Source organism: Oncorhynchus mykiss, chromosome 30 (genome assembly GCF_057628025.1).
Source record: "Oncorhynchus mykiss isolate SJ-2025 chromosome 30, ASM5762802v1, whole genome shotgun sequence".
In the NCBI taxonomy this organism is placed as follows: Eukaryota; Metazoa; Chordata; class Actinopteri; order Salmoniformes; family Salmonidae; genus Oncorhynchus; species Oncorhynchus mykiss.
The window spans coordinates 18,399,885-18,420,560 of record NC_143051.1 but is presented as its reverse complement, the minus strand read 5'-3'; the positions used below and the strand labels follow the sequence as shown (position 1 = coordinate 18,420,560).

The window sequence follows — 20,676 nt, the reverse complement described above, 5'->3', positions numbered from 1 at the left end:
TATCTGTAGAGTTCCGCAACAAGTCAGTTTGGTGGGAACACACCACTGGTAGGAAAATGCACATATTTCACAGCTACTGACAGTCACTCAATTAACCATGTCAGCTAACAATTCTGAGATTGATAAATTACTCTAGCCAGATAGCTACACTTGTAGTAATCATGGTTGAGTTGTCAACTAATGTGAATTCAACAACAAAAATCACATCATTGAATTTAGGTTAAAAGTTGGGGGGGGGGGGGGGGGGACGACTCTTCCTTTACATTGATGACTTTTTGCAAATCCAATCAGTTTTTCGTGATGATTCAAATTCATCATATTGACTTTGTTGTTGTTGAAATGACACGGAAACAGCGTTGATTCAACCAGGTTTTGCCCAGTGGGATGGCATAAGTCTTGACAAAATTTGTAGAATTGCAGGAAATTAGCTTTAAAAACCGCAAATGTCTCTCCATCCAATGGCAAAATGTGTAGAATTGCAGAAAGCTTGCTTTAAATCTACAACATTTTCTCGACTCCCCAAGGCAAAATGTGTAAAAAAGGAAATTCACTTTAAAACTGACATTTTTCTCCTCATCATCAAGAGGGGGGTCACTAAAATGTTTTGCCTGTGAGGTGGGTGGGTGGGGACTGCAACCAAATCTCGCTTAGGGCCTCCAAAAGGCTAGGGCCAGCCCTGTATGTAAATTATGATTCAAGATGGTGTGCAACATAAAATAATGGTTTGTTTATTAAATGAGCAACAAAAAGGCATTCAATTCACCTTCCATCACTGTTTTCATTTCCCCAACCAATTTTCCACATTAGATATGCTGGAAAGGATTCTCTAAGGGTCAAAATAACAATAAAAACATTACATTTATGAGAACATTTTCACAGAGAACAGAATTTATCTGCTTTACAACCTACATACTATACGTGTTCAATAAAAAAATACGATTTCAGGAATGGTTTACAATTGTCCATATTAGTTCTGCTCCAGATTCAATTATATAATTATTAGCCTAGTCTACAATATTGAATAACTGTGGAGCATTACACTGACACACACTAATACAGGTAAACTTTATAACCTCAAAATCCAATTCAATCAGTGACATAAAAAAGCCAATAAGACTGCCCCCAGTGAGACGCTGTTTGACAGACACTGACCGACGGTAGACCCCCCCAGTCGCGCAAAGACGCACCTCGGTTCACTCCGACGATTTAAAACTGCCGGTGTAAAAAACACATTCAATCCACATCAGAGCCATATATTTATCTAAATGTATGGCACTGGTCCACGTACATCGAATCCTCTTACCGCTCCTCGGAATTATGAGTAAACCCTACGACAAAGACAGACCAAACATCTCTTGCAGAACGGCTTTCAGCTTGTAGAGCGCTGGTTATGAGAGAACAGACGTGGCCAAATTAGTTTGTGCGCCCGTCTCTACCGCTCTCTTGCCCCTCCCTGTGCTACTTTAGCCTACCTTACGCAGCTAGCTCCCTGCTCGGAATAATTGAGCCTGTTCTGTTATTCCCAAGATAATCACTGGAGGTTAACAGCCGACACCAAATACCATTTTCTCTGACTCGGTTGAGACAGTTCAGGCTTGATTTATTTATGGCACGTAGCCTACTCGGCTACACTAGGTCGGGTCTGCCGCTCATATCATAGCAAAGCAGACAGAGCCTCTGCTCATAAGAGTGGAGAGAGAGCCGCCCACAACGGTCTATCCCACCCATCTTCATTCTTCAGTTCTCATCTCAGTAAATGCTGCTGAACCCACCAAAAGTGTCTCTCACTTGCAGGAAGAAATAAACATGGTCAGGGAAGTGTACAACAGTCAACCACTAAATCTTTCATTTATCCCCAATGTAGGATAATCAATGTAATTGAGATTAGGAGAGTGAAATTGAGGAGAATTGCTCCCCTTACTCCAAAGCAATCGAAATATTTGTGCTAATGTTCCATACATTTTTTATATTTTGTGTAGAAATTCTTGAAAGTTTATTAATTTATTAAAATGAATAAAGGCTCAGGTCCCCCACAGTCTAAAAATTAGGGGTTCAAATCAAATTGTACTTGTCACATGCTCTCGATACAATCAGTACCGTGAAATGCTTACTTACAAGCCCTTAACCAACAATGCAGTTAAAGAGTTAAGAGAATATTTGCCAAATAAACTAAAGTAAAACATTCTAAAAAGTAACACAATAAAATAACAATAAACGAGGCTAGTCAATGTGCGGGCTACAAGTTAGTTGAGGTAATGTGTACAGGTAGGAATAGGTAGGTAGGAATAGGTATGGGATGAAGGTAGGGATGAAGTGACTATGCATTGTAGGGGGGGGGGGGGGGTCAATGTAAATAGTCTGGAAGTCTTATGGCTTGGGGGTAGAAGCAGTTAAGGAGCGTTTTGGTCCTAGACTTGGCGCTCCAGTACCGCTTGCCGTGCGGTAACAGAGAAAACAGTCTATGACTTGGTTGACTGGAGTCTTTGACAATTTTTTGCCCTTTCCTCTGACACCACCTAATATATAGGTCCTGGATGGCAGGAAGCTTGGCCCCAGTGATGTACTGGGCCATACGCACTACCATCTGTAGCGCCTTACGGTCAGACCCATGCCAAATATTTTCAGCCTCCTGAGGGGGAAAAGGTTTTGTCTTGCCCTTTTGTGACTGTCTTGGTGTGTTTGGACCATGATATTGTGTTGGTGATGTGGACACCAAGGAACTTGAAACTCTTGACCCGCTCCACTACAGCCCCATCGATGTTAATGGGGGCCTGTTCAGCCCGCCTTATCCTGTAGTCCACGATCTGCTCCTTTGTCTTGCTCACATTGAGGCAGAGGTTGTTGTCCTGGCACCACACTGCCAGTTCTCTGACCTCCGCCCTATAAGCTGTCTCATCGTTGTCAGTGATCAGGCCTACCACTGTTGTGTCGTCAACAAACTTATTGATGGTGTTGGAGTCGTGTTTGGCCACGCAGTCGTGGGTGAACAGGGAGTACAGGAGAGGACTAAGTACACACCCCTGAGAGGCCCCAGTGTTGAGGATCAGCGTGGCAGATGTGTTGTTGCCTACCCTTGCCACCTGGGGGAGGCCCATCAGGAGGTCCAGGATCCAGTTGCAGAGGTAGGTGTTTAGTCCTAGGGTCCTTAGCTTAGTGATGAGCTTTGTGAACGCTGAGCTGTAGTCAATGAACAGCATTCTCACATAAGTGTTCTTTTTGTCCAGGTGGGAAAGCGCAGTGTGGAGTGCGATTGAGATTGCGTCATCTGTGGATCTGTTGGGGTGGTATGCGAATTGGAGTGGGTCTAGGGTATCCGGGACGATGCTATTGATGTGAGCCATGACCAACCTTTCAAAGCACTTCATGGCTACCAACGTGAGTGCTACGAGGCGGTAATCACTTAGGCAGGTTACCTTCGCGTTCTTGGGCACAGGGACTATGGTGGTCTGCTTGAAACATGTAGATATTACAGACTCGGTCAGGGAGAGGTTGAACATGTCAGTAAAGACACTTGCCAGTTGGTCCGTGCATGCTTTGAGTATACGTCCTGGTAATCAGTCTGGCCCCACAGCTTTGTGAAAGTTGACCTGTTTAAAGGTCTTGCTCACATCGGCTACCGAGAGTGTTATCACACAGTCATCCAGAACAGCTGGTGCTGTTCAACAAGGGTTCTTCTAAGATCCTCAAAGTTCTTTGAAGAACCTTATGGTTCTTGGCATTGAAAATTGCCCGCAAAAGGTTATTCCAAGAACATCATAGAAGGTGGGGTTCATCGAGGAACCTCCTTAGTTGGTAGGGGTTCTTGCAGGAACCTAACTGCCCAACTGAAATATTTGGACAGTTAGGACAGCAGGTGCAGGCACTTACCTGAACATTTTTAAGATCGCCTCAATTTAAGGAAAGGTTTGTCCCTTGTATGATCTAAATATATATTGTTTTATGAGGTTACCATCTATCTTTTAATATTTGTGAAAGTCTTTCTCAAACAGCAAATGTACACAATTCATTGGATATCAATCAACAAAGAGGTAAGAATATGTATGCTATAAGAATATGTGGAAGGCTAGCTGTATTGGGTGCAGATACAGACGAGGAAGTATACAAAGGTATGTCAATTGGTATTGGTGTGTTATGCAGACCACTTGTATTATCCTCCTCCCTCACCTCTTGAATGAAAATCCCATAGACCTCTACATTATGGACAAGGCATGTGTATGAAAACCATTATCAACTGGTTTTTCATTCACATTTACCACAAGAACCAGGGTATAAATACTCTCATGTGCATGTTTTCTTAATCATCTGTACATATTTATTTTAGATTCACAGACCATTCCTACACCTCTGATGAGTATAACAGGAAACCTGTTCGATCACCATGCACTGAAAAATCATTCTGGCTGTGGATACGGAGAACATCAACACATTAACATCAACATGTCAGAGGATATATCCATTGGACTTGGGGCTCTGCTAGGAGTTTACCTCCTATTTCGATTTTTGTATTCTGCTTTGCCACAATAAATCATAATAAACACTAACAACTAAAATATTGTGTTATTGTTATGTGTATTATTATTATTATTATTAATAATAATAATCATAATATGGGGGAGGGTGCGGGTGTTCAAAAATTAACCCCAAAAGGTTCTTCAAGAGGTTTGAGGATCCATTAAAAGTGGTTCTTCTTCGAAGAATTTATAGGGGTTCCCCACACTTCAATTTGAAGAACTCCTAAAGGAACCTTTACTTTTTAAAGTGCACCATGTAAATCCATGAAGTTTGGCCAGTCATTTTCACTCTAAATAAACAAATGAGAGTAAAGTGATCTAATGTTCCCATTTGTTGTTTTCAAATCAAATCACATTTTATTGGTCATGTACACACATTTTGCAGATATTTATCGCAGGTGCAGCGAAATGCTTATGTTTCTGACTCCAACAGTGTAGTAATACAGAACAATACAAAACATTACACATAGATGGCTAAAAAAAGAAAAAAAAGAAAGAAATGTCAGAACGAGCAATGTCAGTCTAGAATATAAATATACAATGAAGAAAAATATAAACGACACATGTAAAGGGTTGATCCCATGTTTCATGAGCTGAAATAAAAAAGCTTATACAGTGGGGCAAAAAAGTATTTAGTCAGCCACCAATTGTGCAAGTTCTCCCAGTTAAAAAGATGAGAGAGGCCTGTAATTTTCATCATAGGTACACTTCAACTATGACAGACAAAATCAGAAGAAAAAAAAATCCAGAAAATCACATTGTAGGATTTTTAATGAATTTATTTGCATGGTGGAAAATAAGTATTTGGTCACCTTCAAACAAGCAAGATTTCTGGCTCTCACATACCTGTAACTTCTTCTTTAAGAGGCTCCTCTGTCCTCCACTCGTTACCTGTATTAATGGCACCTGTTTGAACTTGTTATCAGTATAAAAGACACCTGTTTACAACCTCAAACAGTCACACTCCAAACTCCACTATGGCCAAGACCAAAGAGCCAAAGGACACCAGAAACAAAATTGTAGACCTGCACCAGGCTGGGAAGACTGAATCTGCAATAGGTAAGCAGCTTGGTTTGAAGAAATCAACTGTGGGAGCAATTATTAGGAAATGGAAGACATACAAGACCACTGATAATCTCCCTCGATCTGGGGCTCCACGCAAGATCTCACCCCGTGGGGTCAAAATGATCACAAGAACGGTGAGCAAAAATCCCAGAACCTGCAGAGAGCTGGGACCCAAGTAACAAAGCCTACCATCAGTAACACACTACGCCGCCAGGGACTCAAATCTGCCAGTGCCAGACGTGTCCCTCTGCTTAAGCCAGTACATGTCCAGGCCCGTCTGAAGTTTGCTAGAGAGCAATTGGATGATCCAGAAGAAGATTGGGAGAATGTCATATGGTCAGATGAAACCAAAATATAACTTTTTTGGTAAAAACTCAACTCGTCGTGTTTGGAGGACAAAGAATGCTGAGGTGCATCCAAAGAACACCATACCTACTGTGAAGCATGGGGGTGGAAACATCATGCTTTGGAGCTGTTTTTCTGCAAAGGGACCAGGACGACTGATCCGTGTAAAGGAAAGAATAAATGGGGCCATGTATCGTGAGATTTTGAGTGAAAACCTCCTTCCATCAGCAAGGGCATTGAAGATGAAACGTGGCTGGTTCTTTCAGCATGACAATGATCCCAAACACACTGCCCGGGCAACGAAGGAGTGGCTTCGTAAGAAGCATTTAAAGGTCCTGGAGTGGCCTAGCTAGTCTCCAGATCTCAACCCCATAGAAAATCTTTGGAGGGAGTTGAAAGTCTGTGTTGCCCAGCAACAGCCCCAAAACATCACTGCTCTAGAGGAGATCTGCATGGAGGAATGGGCCAAAATACCAGCAACAGTGTGTGAAAACCTTGTGAAGACTTACAGAAAACGTTTGACGTCTGTCATTGCCAACAAAGGGTATATAACAAAGTATTGAGATAAGCATTTGTTATTGACCAAATACTTATTTTCCACCATAATTTGCAAATAAATTCATTAAAAATCCTACAATGTGATTTTCTGGATTTTTTTTATTTTCATTTTGTCTGTCATAGTTGAAGTGTACCTATGATGAAAATTACAGGCCTCTCATCTTTTTAAGTGGGAGAACTTGCACAATTGGTGGCTGACTAAATACTTTTTTTGCCTCACTGTATACCTCAAATGTCGTGCCCAAATTTGTTTGCATCCGTTAGTGAGCATTTCAACATTGCCAAGATAACCCATCGACCTGACAGGGGTGGCATATCAAGAAGCTGATTAAACAGCATGATCATTACACAGGTTCACCTTGGGCTGGGAACAATAAAAGGCCACCCTAAAATGTGCAGTTTTGTCACACAACAATGCCACAGATTATTCTAGTTGAGGGAGCCGTGCAATTGGCATGCTGACTGCAGGAATGTCCACCAGAGCTGTTGCCAGATAATTAGATGTTAATTTCTCTACCATAAGCCACCTCCAACGTTGTTTTAGAGAATGTGGAAGTACGTCCAACTGGCCTCACAACCGTAGACGACGTGTATGGTGTCGTGTGGGTGAGCGGTTTGCGGTTGTCATTGTGGACAAAGTGCCCCATGGTGGTGGTGGGGTTATGGTATGGGCAGGCATAAACTATGGACAACGAACACAATTGCATTTTATCAATGTCAATTTCAATACACAGAAATACTGTGACGAGATCCTGGATCCTATTGTGAGGCCCATTTTATATTTAAGGTATCTGTGACCAACAGATGGTACTGGGCAGATGCCACCTGGCGGTGGCTATTTATCAGTCTGAAGGCCTGAAGATTGAGAAACAGCTTCTGTCTTGCAGTCCCAGCGTTGATGCACCTGTACAGTCTCCGCCTTCTAGATGGTAGCGGAGTGAACAGGCCGTGGCTCGGGTGGCTGAGGGGCCAAGCCAAATTTTTTCAGTCTCCTTAGGTTGAATAGGCACTGTTGCACCATCTTCACCACACCGTCTGTGTTGATGGACCATTTAAGGTTGTCAGTGATTTGCACGCCGAGGATCTTGAAGCTTTTCAGCCTCTCCACTGCGACCCCGTCAATGTGGATGGGGGCATGCGCCCTCAGCTGTCTCCTGAAGTTCATGATCAGCTCCTTTGTTTTGTTAACATTGAGGGAGAAGTTATTTTCCTGGCATGACTCCGCCAGGGCCCTCACCTCCTTTCCTGTAGGCGGTCTCGTTGTTGTTGGTAATCAGACCTACCACTGTTGTGTTGTTGTCAAACTTGATGATTGAGTTGGAGACGTGTGTGGCCACGCATGGGCGAACAGGGAGTACAGGAGGAGGCTGAGCACACACCCCTGTGAAGCCTCCTCTAACGTATTACACTGATCCTCAACCTGGAGGCTTCACAGGGGTGTGTGCTCAGCCTCCTCCTGTACTCCCTGTTCACCCATGCGTGGCCACACCCATCTCCAACTCAATCATCAAGTTTACCAATTGGCATGCTGCCCACCTTCACCACCTGGGGTCGACCCATCAAGAAGTCCAGGACCCAGTTGCACAAGGCGGGGTTCAGACCCAGGGTCCAGAGCTTAGTGATGAGCTTGGGGGGCTCTATGGTGTTGAAGGCTGAGCTGTAGTCGATGAACAACATTCTTACATACAGTGAGCTCCAAAAGTATTGGGACAGTGGCACATTTTTTGTTTTTTTGGCTCTGTACTTTGGGTTTGAAATGATACAATGAAAACAAGTTTAAAAGTGGAGACTGTCAGCTTTGTTTTAAAGGACATTTTTATTCATATCGGGTGAACTGTTTAGAAAGTGCATAGTCGCCCAATTTTTGGCGATCAAAAGTATTGGAACCAATTCACTTATATGTGTATTAAAGTAGTAAAAAGTTACATTTCGGTCCCATATTCATAGCACGCAAGGCAAAACATTTGTTGGATGCATTTGCTTTTTGATACTTAACTTATTACTACTTTTAAAATTGAACTGCCAGCATTTTAGCAACATTTTATCTTATTAAAATCTGTTCATATACACCCCCAGGAAGAACGACACTTTACATTATATTTTCTGACAAGTGAGCACTAAGATATGGTCATTTTCACATTTTCATAAAGTCTTAGTATACGCAATTCCCAAACATTCTAAGGCATTTGTAAAACTTCTATAGCAATACAGAGTGGGAAAGCGGCCGTGCATTTGGACAATTAATAGACACTGCAGTAAATAAAACCTAATAAAAACATCTGTCTTGTGAAGGACTGGAGTCTACGCAGACCGGTGCGCCATAGCCAGTCAGAGGTACCGTAGGCCTTTATGCAAACAATGCAATTTGCTACAAGGGCCTACCATCATTCACTTTGAACTGGACTGTGTTTACTTTAGATCATTAGAACACATTCAGCAAAAGCCACAAAATACACTTGAATGGATTTCTGCAGATTTGTAGCCAAATACCATGGGAGTCCAGCTCCCTTTCCCTATATGCACATCAACAACAACAAGATCAACAACTAATGCCAGCCAGAGCAAGATTAGCTCAAATCTAATGAAGGAACATTAGATAAACCCTCTCAAACTGATAGGGTGGCGCAGCGGTCTACGCCACTGCATTGCAGTGCTAGAGGCATCACTACAGATCTGGGATTGTTCCCGGCTGTGTTGCAGCCGGCCGCGACCAGGAGACCCATGAGGCGGCGCACAATTGGCCCAGCATCGTCAGGGTTAGGGGAAAGTTTGGCCGGCTGGGATGTCCTTTTCCCATCGCGCTCTAGCGACTCCTTGTGGTGGCTGGGCACTTGGGCGCCAGTTGTACGGTCAACAGCTGTACAGTGTTTCCTCAGACACATTGGTGCGGTTGGCTTCCGGGTTAAGCAAGCAGTGTGTCAAGAAGCAATGCAGCTTGGCGGGGTCGTGTTTCAGAGGACTCATGGCTCTCGACCTTTGCCTCTCCAGAGTCCGTATGGGAGTTGCAGCGATGGGACAAGACTGTAACTACCAATTGGATCAACAACAGCAAAAAATTGCACTGATAAATGATGGGGACTAGCCTGCTCGTCCTCTGCAGCATGTGTTGTCCCAATCAAGCACCCAAGCTAACTGGCTAAAGTTGGCTAGCTTGCTACTTCCAGAAACACATGAGAGAACATCTCATTCTGACCATTTTACTCGCCTTAGCAGAGCTGGTTAGGCTGTTTACATGTTTTACAGAGCGTTCGTGAACAACAATTACTTTTTTGCCTAGATAGCTAGCTAACGAAGCGATTCACATTTATTGCTAGCTAAACAAATGACACCCCAAACTCTAGCTGTGTAACCGCCAAAAAACGATACGGGGAAAAGTCAGTCACTCACCCACACCTCCAATTACATAACGTCCTCCTAGCAGCAATCTAGTTAGCTAGCTAGCTAGTGTTAGGCGCTGTGTTTTATCTTGCTACATAAATAGATACGGTAGCATATTAACCACGTTATGACTGACTTGTGATCATTGTCCTTACTAGTTTGATTGTATTGACATTCCCAGCCTTAGTTACATTTGTCAGTTTTTGTCCCCCAAAAATTATAATTGAAACAAACAGTGCATCCTGAATGGTGGTAGCAAACAATGTACCATGCCAGCAGTGATTTACAACCTGATATCAATATTTAGCAGACTACCAAGAAATGTATTGGTGAATTATATTAATCATGCATTGAACTGCATCTATTCTTCCAAAATGCCTTAGTGTACATCATGGAATGTTGAGTCAAATAGAACCAATTTTTATAACGTTTGTAGCATAAACTGGGAATTTGATTGTTTGTTTCACATTTGCAAAGCAGTTAAAACACCGTCTGTTCCACTTTAATTCACATACAAGTCAATTTGTCCCAATACTTTTGGTCCCCTAAAATGGGGGGACTATGTACAAAAAGTTATATAATGTCTAAACGGTTCAACCAATATGGACGAATACCCTCAAATAATACCTTCAAATTAAAGCTGACAGTCTGCATTTTATTAACCTCATAGTCATTGTATAATTTCCAATCCAAAGTGCTGGAGTAAAGAGACAAACAAAATTTCACTGTCCCAATACTATTGGAGCTCACTGTATGTATTTCTCTTGTCCAGATGGGAGAGGGCAGTGTGTGTATTTCTCTTGTCCAGATGGGAGAGGGCAGTGTGTGTATTTATCTTGTCCAGATGGGAGAGGGCAGTGTGTATTTCTCTTGTCCAGATGGGAGAGGGCAGTGTATGTATTTAAATCAAATCAAATATATTTATATAGCCCTTCGTACATCAGCTGATATCTCAAAGTGCTGTACAGAAACCCAGCCTAAAACCCCAAACAGCAAGCAATGCAGGTGTAGAAGCACAGTGGCTAGGAAAAACTCCCTAGAAAGGCCAAAACCTAGGAAGAAACCTAGAGAGGAACCAGGCTATGTGGGGTGGCCAGTCCTCTTCTGGCTGTGCCGGGTGGAGATTATAACAGAACATGGCCATGATGTTCAAATGTTCATAAATGATCAGCATGGTCCAATAATAATAAGGCAGAACAGTTGAAACTGGAGCAGCAGCACGGCCAGGTGGACTGGGGAATTATCTTGTCCAGATGGGAGAGGGCAGTGTGATAGCGATCGATTCCTCCGTGGATCTGTTGGGGCTGTACACAAATTGTAACGGGCCTAGAGTTCAAACAAAGGATCCAACTCATGGAAGTTGAATTTCTGGTGGAAATGCTGTTCAGTGACCACCGATCTAATACCCAAAAGTTATTTCCGGCTGTAGTTAATAATGTAATACATTGAAAACCATTGCCGCCGTTCATTACCTTGTCTGTCCAGCAGGTCTCCCTTTCCCCTGAGCCTCCCTTTCTAAACAATAGCCATACAGCTCTTAGGTTTAGCCTTTCCCTGCCTTGCATGCCCAGGCAACTACTTTTAGCTTTTTGCCATTCTCAGTGCAGGTGGTACACAAAACCCTGAAATCCTTAGATCAGAGAAAGCCTGCAGGTCCTGATCTTTTGGATCCCTGCTTTTTAAATCTGGCAGCTGATTTCATAGCTGAACCACTTACATCTTTGTTCAATCTAACCCTGGAATGTAATGAAATTCCAAAGATCTGGAAATCAGCATTTGTCCTACCACTTTTAAAAGGGGGAGATCCAACTCTTTTAAATAATTATAAGACAATCTCAAAGCTGTCACCCCTGGTGAAAATACTTGAAACCCTTGTAAGTGAACAGCTAAAAGAGTTTTTATTTACTAACTCTATTTTATCAATGTACCAAATCGGGCTTCAGGAAGAATCATAGCACAATTACAGCAGCCATGAAGGTTTTAAATTATATCACAGCACCGTGTCTCACTTTTTATTGATCTCTCTAAGGCTTTTGATACAGTTGATCATGCTATACTAAGGCAGAGATTGTCGAGTGTAGGTCTTTCGGAGCATGCAGTTGCATGGTTTGCTAACTATCTGTCTGATAGAACCTAATGCACTCAATTTGATGGGCTTATGTCTGTTAAATAATCTGTCTTGAATGGTGTGCCCCAAGGCTCTGTACTTGGTCCTCTCTTACACACTATTTATATAAATGATTTAGACAAAAATGTCCAAAATGCACAACTTCATTTTTATGCTGATGATACTGTTATTTACTGTTGTCCCGCATCTCTTACAAAAGCTTTCCAGAACATGCAAACTGCTTTTTATACAGTTCAACATACCTTGTGTCAATTGAAGCTTATCCTCAATACTGACAAAACTAAACTAATGAAGTTTTCTAATCCAAGAAATCTGAACCTTTCATCTATCAACCTGTCAGGGCAAGGAGATTGAGGTTGTAACCTCATAAAAATGTATTTGAATTTTAATTGATGCCTCTCTTTTAAATTGCATATTCAACAACTTGCAAAAAAATTGAAGCTGAAATTGGGATTTTATTTTAGGAATAAGGCCTGTTTTTCTTTTGAAGGCAGAAGGAGGCTAGTATCAGCTACATTTATGCCTAGACTCTATGGGGATATTTTATATATGAATGCTTCCGCTCAGTGTTTGAGATCAATTGACACTCTTTACCATGGCACTTTGAGATTTATTTTAAACTGCAAAACCCTTACGCACCACTGCACTTTGTATACCAGGGTTGGCTGGCCTTCTCTAGTTACTCGTAAGCTCAATCACTGGTATACTTTTATTTACAAAGCCATTTTGGGTTTACTACCTTTTTATTTGTGCATTTTTATTGTTCAGAAATGTGGTGGGTACTCTCTTCATTCGCTGGACTTTATCCTGCTAACTGTTCCAAATGTCCGAACTGAATTTGGTAAAAGGGATTTTATGTACTCTGCGCCATCGTCTTGGAACGCCTTACAAAATACTTTTAAACTGGAAGAACTTGTCCCGATTGGTGTTTTTAAATCACTGATGAAGGATTTTGAGGCTGATTCCCTGACCTGTCAATGTTTTTAATTTGCTGTTTTATACTCTTGTGAATTCAATGGTTTTTACTAGATTACTTGTAGTTTTTCATGTTGTCTGTCTGTATTTTTTTTTGTAATGACTTGGTGCTGCCTATCTTGGCCAGGGCGCTCTTGAAAAATAGATGTTAATCTCAATGAGCCCTTCCTGGTTAAATTTTTATCTAAAAAAAAAAACAAGCTAAATGGCAAGTACATTGCAAACCTATTCTATACCACCCTGACAATCAAAACAGTAAAGTCCAACCCCATAATCTTAAAGTGAAGTGACAAACAGATTCTAGGTGGGTGAGCAGCACAGGGCATTGACTCAGCAGTTAAACAAACAGAAACACACAATTACAGGCTGAGGTCCCTGAGGGTCCAATTCCCAGAAGTCAGTACAAGTGGGAGCTATGGTGGAGCGTAATTGTGTGGTGCTGTGCTGTGTGTTTGTGCCGGTTAGACTCAAGGGTCACATGCAATCAACAGGAGAGAAAGCGAGAGGCAGGGATGTTGAGATCAGTAAATCTAAGGAGGTACAAGGTTGATGGATGCACACATACACAACACGTGAACTGACTGGAAAAATGTAAGGATCCGATCGAATGGATCAAGGACTTTTGACACCGCTAAACTAGAATGAGTTTGTTTTCATTCTATTACTATGGTTGACACACCAAGGGCAATTCCACATTTCACAAGTTTGGACATCACAGCGCAGCACAGCAGACACAGTAAAGTACAGTGCAGTAAAATACAGCACAGAACAGTAGATTAGGGTAGAGTTCAGTACAGTGCAGTAGAGTAGAGTTCAGTACAGTACAGCACAGTAGGGTAGAGTTCAGTACAGTGCAGTAGAGTTCAGCAGAGTGCAGTAGAGTAGGGTAGAGTTCAGTACAGTGCAGTAGAGTAGAGTTCAGTACAGTACAGTACAGCACAGTAGGGTAGAGTTCAGTATAGTGCAGTAGAGTAGGGTAGAGTTTAGTACAGTGCAGTAAAGTTCAGCAGAGTGCAGTAGAGTAGGGTAGAGTTCAGTATAGTGCAACTGAGTAGGGTAGAGTTCAGTACAGTGCAGTAGAGTAGGGTAGAGTTTAGTACAGTGCAGTAGAGTAGGGTAGAGTTCAGTATAGTAGGGTAGAGTTCAGTACAGCACAGTAGGGTAGAGTTCAGTACAGCACAGTAGGGTAGAGTTCAGTACAGCACAGTAGGGTAGAGTACAGTACAGTACAGCACAGTAGGGTAGAGTTCAGTACAGCGCAGTAGGGTAGAGTTCAGTACAGTGCATTAGGGTAGAGTTCAGTACAGTGCAGTAGAGTATAGTTCAGTATAGTAAAGTAGGGTAGAGTTCAGTACAGTAGGGTAGAGTTCAGTGCAGTCGAGTTCAGTACAGTGCAGTCGAGTTCAGTACAGTGCAGTAGAGTAGGGTACAGTTCAGTACAGTAAAATAGGGTAGAGTTCAGTACAGTAGAGTATAGTTTAGTACAGTAAAGTAGGGTAGAGTTCAGTACAGCACAGTAGAGTAGAGTTCAGTGCAGTAGAGTGTAGTTCAGTACAGTAAAGTAGGGTAGAGTTCAGTACAGCACAGTAGAGTATAGTTCAGTACAGCACAGTAGAGTAGAGTTCAGTGCAGTAGAGTGTAGTTCAGTACAGTAAAGTAGGGTAGAGTTCAGTACAGCACAGTAGAGTAGAGTTCGGTACAGTGCAGTAGAGTATAGTTCAGTACAGTAAAGTAGGGTAGAGTTCAGTACAGCACAGTAGGGTAGAGTTCAGTACAGTGCAGTAGAGTAGAGTATAGTTCAGTACAGTAAAGTAGGGTAGAGTACAGTACAGTGTAGTAGAGTAGGGTATAGTTCAGTACAGTGCAGTAGAGTAGAGTTCCATACAGTGCAGTAGTGTAGAGTGCAGTACAGTGCATTACAATGTACTGTACTGCGAGAGAGAGAGAGAGAGAGAGAGATTGCTGAACATAACAGTATGCGAGTGGAAGGGAGGACAGTAGCAGGTGACCCAATTGTGGCTTGTGACTATTACGATTTCCCATTATAGCCTTTTCAGTTGCAGTAATTCAGTTTGAGTTTTTGATAATTCAAATTTTAAATCACAAAACGTATATCAGTAAAATCACTAACTAATTGTCAGGTCTATCATTACTTGTTAATTCTTCCTTTCTTTTTCAGCTTCAGACCAATGCCTACTTCTCACTTAAAACATAATTTTTTGTTTTTCAAATAGCCTTTAATTTGACACCCAATTTGAAATGCTCTTATGAACTAGTTTTTGTTGGTACATGTTGGTTCTCATGGGTACTTTTTGACGGAAATGCCATTGAGCTCCCACTGGGCACACACTGGTTGAATCAACTTTGTTCCCACGTCATTCAATGGAATCGATGTTCAATTCACATCTGTGCCCAGTGGATGTCTATATGCCATTATAATATGGAGTGGCTGTCTCTTCAGAACAATTACCCAGCTCTTTTTTACACTGACAATTTTTCGAGCAGCTGTGGGCATCTGGGGCCTGGGTATGATGGCACTTAAAAATAAACTGGAAACCAGGGAGTGGAGGGTCGACTGCACACCTTTCAGGACCAACAAGGTTTGGGATGAGAGCCCATTTGCTATCCATCCTCAAGATGCCACAGCCACCCCCACCGGGCCCAACAGTCCATCCCGGATCAACATTGGGGGTTTCATGTGCAGATACATCCCTAGTGGCCATGCACTCAGCACCCATGTCACGTTGTTGCAACGTGTCCCCTTGGAATTTGGAGATATTTATTTCTGCACCTTGGCGGCGGTCATAGAGGGGCCTGCCTGGAGGCCTCGGTTCAGGCCTGGTTCTCAGAAGTTTGAGGAGACTCAGACTTGGTGCATGGATGATCAAGTAGGTCGAGTTGCTATTTTGAAGAAGAAGAAAAAAAATGTAAAAAAATATTCAACCTTTATTTAACTAGGCATGACAGTTAAGAACAAATTCTTATTTACAATGACGGCCTACCCTGGCCAAACCCTCCCCTAACCCAGACGGCGCTGGGCCAATTGTGCGCCGCCCTATGGGACTCCCGATCATGGCCTGTTGTGATACAGCCCAGATCAAACCAGGGTCTGTAGTGATGCCGCTAGCAGTGCCTTAGACCGCTGCGCCACTCGGGAAATGCCAAGGCATTTCACTGTGCCAAGATGGTGGCCTCCTTAAAATTCTGGTGTTTATTATTATGGCGGTGACCTCTTCAAAGAATTATGGTTTAATCGTTGTGGAGACACAATTTGAGAGGTCAAGTGAGTGTAGCATCATGCAGCGGGGTGATGGTTGTGACTGAATGTGGCCTGTGTGTGTGTTTATGTGGGAGTTTTGTCCGTGTATGTGTCTCAGTGTGTTTTGTCTCAGTGTGTAACCTCCATGTCCAACAGGGCTGTTTTGACACCAGGCACTTCAGTGAAGCGATTTCCCTGAGTGGGGACCTGATGCTCTCTCGACTGAAACTGAACTAAAAATAAACCTGCCAGCTGCTTTCTGATGCATTTAGGCCAGTGGGTACAGAGAACCGAGGGCTGCACAGTATGACATAACATGGGAGAGTTGGGGAGGGAGGCTGTGTGTGTGTGTGTGTGTGTGTGTGTTGAAATCAAAGACGTGCTTCATGAATTTTGGGCCATCCAGTGACCACTGCCATTTGAAAATTAGGAAGGCAGGCCATACTAAATTAGGAAATAAAAATTATTGGCATGGAAATGGATACTGATATGGAGGGGGAAATTAAATTAGTTGCAAGAAATCGATTTATCAACATACCTAACTAATGTCCTACAGTAACCTTTCAACACAGACTACCAAAACAAGAATCACAGCACATCAATCGTTCCAATAAGAGTAACAATCAAACTTCAAATGCATGAAATAGGTCTGCTACAACAAGCTTCACATTGTAACACTGTTGTCATGGTAGCAGGGTAACACACAACACAGCAATGGGGTGAGAATATCCTATACATCCATGAAGATGTAGCCGCCAACTTCAAAGCAGCACCATTCCACTAAGGGTTAAAGGTCGCAATCGGAGGTGCCCAAACAGAAGAAGCAGTAGAGCAGCAGCTGAGAGCCCTTACCCAGAAGTCAGTGCTTCAGAAGGTGTCAATGCCACCTCCCAGATGTCATTAGCAGCAATATTTCACACATCCACCTAGAGGAATGCAGGTGGCCTCTAAACCATTTCAAACCAGCGTCATGTCTAAAGGCCTGAAACGTCAGCATACGTGTGAAGGTTTACAACCGACCTGGGAGCTCCATGTACAGAGTGTGACTTGTTTGGGTCGTGTCCAGAGGGGAGAGAGAGAACGTTTTAAAACTGGAGGTAGACTACCTGAATTTATCCATTATGAACACACACATTTTCCCTTTCTGTTGCAAAATGTTCCGCTACGGTGTGCCCTGCTGAACACGACCCTGAACTGAGGTGAACTACACCATAAAACTCTTTATGCAGCCAGTCACATATTAGGGGTTAGCATTTTGAGTCGTATTTACCAGTTGGGGGAGTGCGGGAGCTTTGATTTTCATTGCCTCAACATGGCTCCTGAAGTCCCTCGTGCGCCATTTACATAACTTGATCCCTGACCTTTGAGTGGAACCTTTCCCGACCGAGGCTGGGCCTCCACTGGCTGTCATCACCAGGGCAACAAAAGAGACATCTGTCATCGATCAACAGCACACAGAACTGGAGCAAAACTCCAGGCATGGTATGTCCATGTCCTGAACACATGAACACAACCTTTCCTCCATGCGAAACTGAGTAGGTCAGCAAGCAACCCACGGTGAAAAACATTAGCCATCATGATCAAAGTACATGATGGCTCCAAACACTGATCTTCAGTCAGTTTTGCATTCACCCACCTAATGGTTATGGTTAGGCAACAAAGCAACTTTCACACAACTTTTGTTGCAGTTGCAGGTTGCAAGTGACATCTCAAGCAACTGTGCTGATACATGAAGGAACTGAAGCACTATTTCAATGGCATGCAACATCCAATCAAAATGAAGCTGCTTTTGTCATTTCATTCCATATGGTTTTGGAATTGTCAAGACCAATGTCATCTGCTGCATTACATCGTGATTTCACAAAGTATGGGATTTTAATGAATGAATCCTTTATCGTCCCATAGGTACATTTGCTTGGCAACCTTACACGCATTTGTTCCAGACATACATATCACATCGGACCCCAGTAAGACTAGCTGTCGCCATTGGCGTTATTGGCACCTGATCCCAATAAATCAAAATAAAATAAATCACAAGACACTTCACTTAGCCTATACACAACATACACCAAATGTACAAAACATTAGGAACACCTGCTCTTTCCATGATATGGACTGAGCAGGTGAATCCAGGTGAAAGCTATGATCCTTTATTGATGTCACTTGTTAAATCCACTTCAATCAGTGTAGATGAAGGGGAGGAGACAGGTTAAAGAAGGATTTTTAAGCCCTGAGACACAAATTGTGTGTGTGCCATTCAGAGGGTGAATGGGCAAGACACATTTTCTTTTTATTCAAGAATGTGCCACCACCCAAAGGACATCCAGCCAACTTGACAACTGTGGAAAGCATTGGAGTCAACATGGGCCAGCATCCCTGTTGAACAGTTTCGACACCTTGTAGAGTCCAAATTGAAGCAGTTCTGAGGGCAAAAGTGGGTGTGCAACTCAATATTAGGAAGGTATTCCTAATGTCTGGTATACTCAGTGTACAGGACATACTTCACAAGACACAGACAATATTAGTTGGTAGGTCATTTTATTGTCCTTCTGTGTTAAGGAACCTGTTGCTGGTTGATATGAGGGGTAAACTCTGTGCATAAATAAGATAATCTCTACCCCAACCTAATGATAGACTGCTAGTGTCTGGGGTTCAATGCTCTGCTTCGCTCTCTGATCAGCTCTGTATTATTGGGAGGAAATGGATTCATCATGATTTCCATCCTCCCCCATTCTCACAATCAATGAACCAGACCCTGGGTCTACTGTGACACACACACATGAGGAAGGGAGAAAGGACAGGAGACAGGCCCTAGGACCAGTGTGTCTGGGCTGGCTCAGCTTGGTTGCCTACTGTGGTATCCCTGAGTTGTTCATCATTCTGGTGGTTGACAAGGGAAAATAAAACATTGAACTTTTTCTGGTAAATACCATGTATATGTATTCATTGGTTAATGTTGCATAGGCTTACATTTTTTAAGTCATATTAATAAAAAATCTGAGCAGTAGATCTCGGCATGCATTTTGACTCAGAAAGTGATCTTGCCTCAGAAAAGGTTGGTGTCCACTGGCCTGGTGGTTAGAGCGTTGGGCCAGTAACCGAAAGGTTGCTGGATCGAATCCCCGAGCCGACAAGGTAAAAATCGTTATGCCCCTGAACAAGGCCTACTGTTCCTCAGTAGGCTGTCATTGTAAATAAGATTTTGTTCTTAACTGACTTGCCTAGTTAAATGTAGGTTAAAAATAAATGTTTAAAAATGGAACATTAGCGAGTAAGATACTCTGAAGCAGTGGATGGTGTGCACGCCTCGAGTTGGACTAGAAGTCCACTGTGACGATGTGCACTGAGAGTCGGGAAGCAGGTTCAGGGAGTAAGTGTTTTAATAAATAAAACACAACATAATACAAAACAAGAAACACAAACAGACATGAAACAGCAACAGTAACGCCTGGGGAAGGAACCAAAAGGAGTGACATATATAAGGAAGGTAATCAGGGAAGGGATGGGGTCCAGGTGAGTGATGACGCGCAGGTGCGCGTAACGATGGTGACAAGTGTGAGCCATAATGAGCAGCCTGGTGACCAAAAGGCCAGAGAGGGAGCACAAGTGACAGTACCCCCTCCCCGACACGCAGCTCCAGCCACAGGACGCCGACCAAAATGACGATGCCGGGGATCAGGAGCAGACACCTCTGCAGAGGCGCGGGAAACCTGTCAATCTGACTGAGACGCAGGAGCTTGGCGACCTAGAGTGCCGGAGACAGAGCATACCCGACGTTACCCCCTCCCCGGCGCATTCGGCTCCAGCCGCAGGACGCCAACCTAAGGGACGATCCCTGGGAACCAGGCGGCTGCTGAGTATGCGCTTACCTTCCAGTGGATGGAATGAGCTGGCGCTCAGCACGTTATTTAGAAGAGGTCTGCGCGGGGAGGACAACCGGACATCTCCCAGACGATCAATGAACAAGGTGACCTTCTTCGTCAACACCATGATCAGCTGGCTCAACTGGGGACGGCCATGAAAGAGGTTCTCCACAGTCTACAACTTCTCAACAGCGGAGGATATTCTAGAGCCAGTCTACACAAAGAGTCAGCGGAGGATATTCTAGAGCCAGTCTACCCAAAGAGTCAGCAGAGGATATTCTAGAGGCAGTCTACCCAACGAGTCAGCACACCGGCCCATTAAGCAACCTGCTCAGGTCGGCGATGCCTGTTTATCCCTCCTGGAGAAATATGACGGGGCACCATCCAAATGCCGTAGCTTCCTCCATCAGTGCTCCCTCTATTTTGCACATCAGATGGGAGCTCCCACCACCGAGAGGTCTAAGGTTGCCGTGGCTTTTTCTCTGCTGACTGGGCGGGCATTGGAATGGGCTACGGCCGTCTGGAAGAGAAGAGAGGAGGAGCTCGAGTCTTATGAGGGGTTCGTGGCTCTGTTTAAATGGATTTTCGATCATC

At 43.3% G+C, this 20,676-nt stretch overlaps 1 protein-coding gene across 3 annotated transcripts in view; it reads right to left on the bottom strand.

Annotated features, from left to right (window-relative positions):
* The window catches only part of LOC110488043 (protein tyrosine phosphatase type IVA 3), a 64,745-nt gene that overhangs the window by 35,102 nt on the left and 8,967 nt on the right, over positions 1-20,676 (bottom strand). The window contains exon 1 of one of the 3 annotated variants that reach the window (XM_021560006.3): positions 1,473-1,727. The exons of 1 other annotated variant lie outside the window; for it this stretch is intronic. The gene's annotated coding sequence lies outside the window, so the exon portion shown is untranslated. Of the gene's footprint in view, positions 1-1,288; positions 1,728-20,676 lie in introns of those variants that run through there. One more of the 3 variants, XM_021560005.3, reaches the window with a different exon arrangement.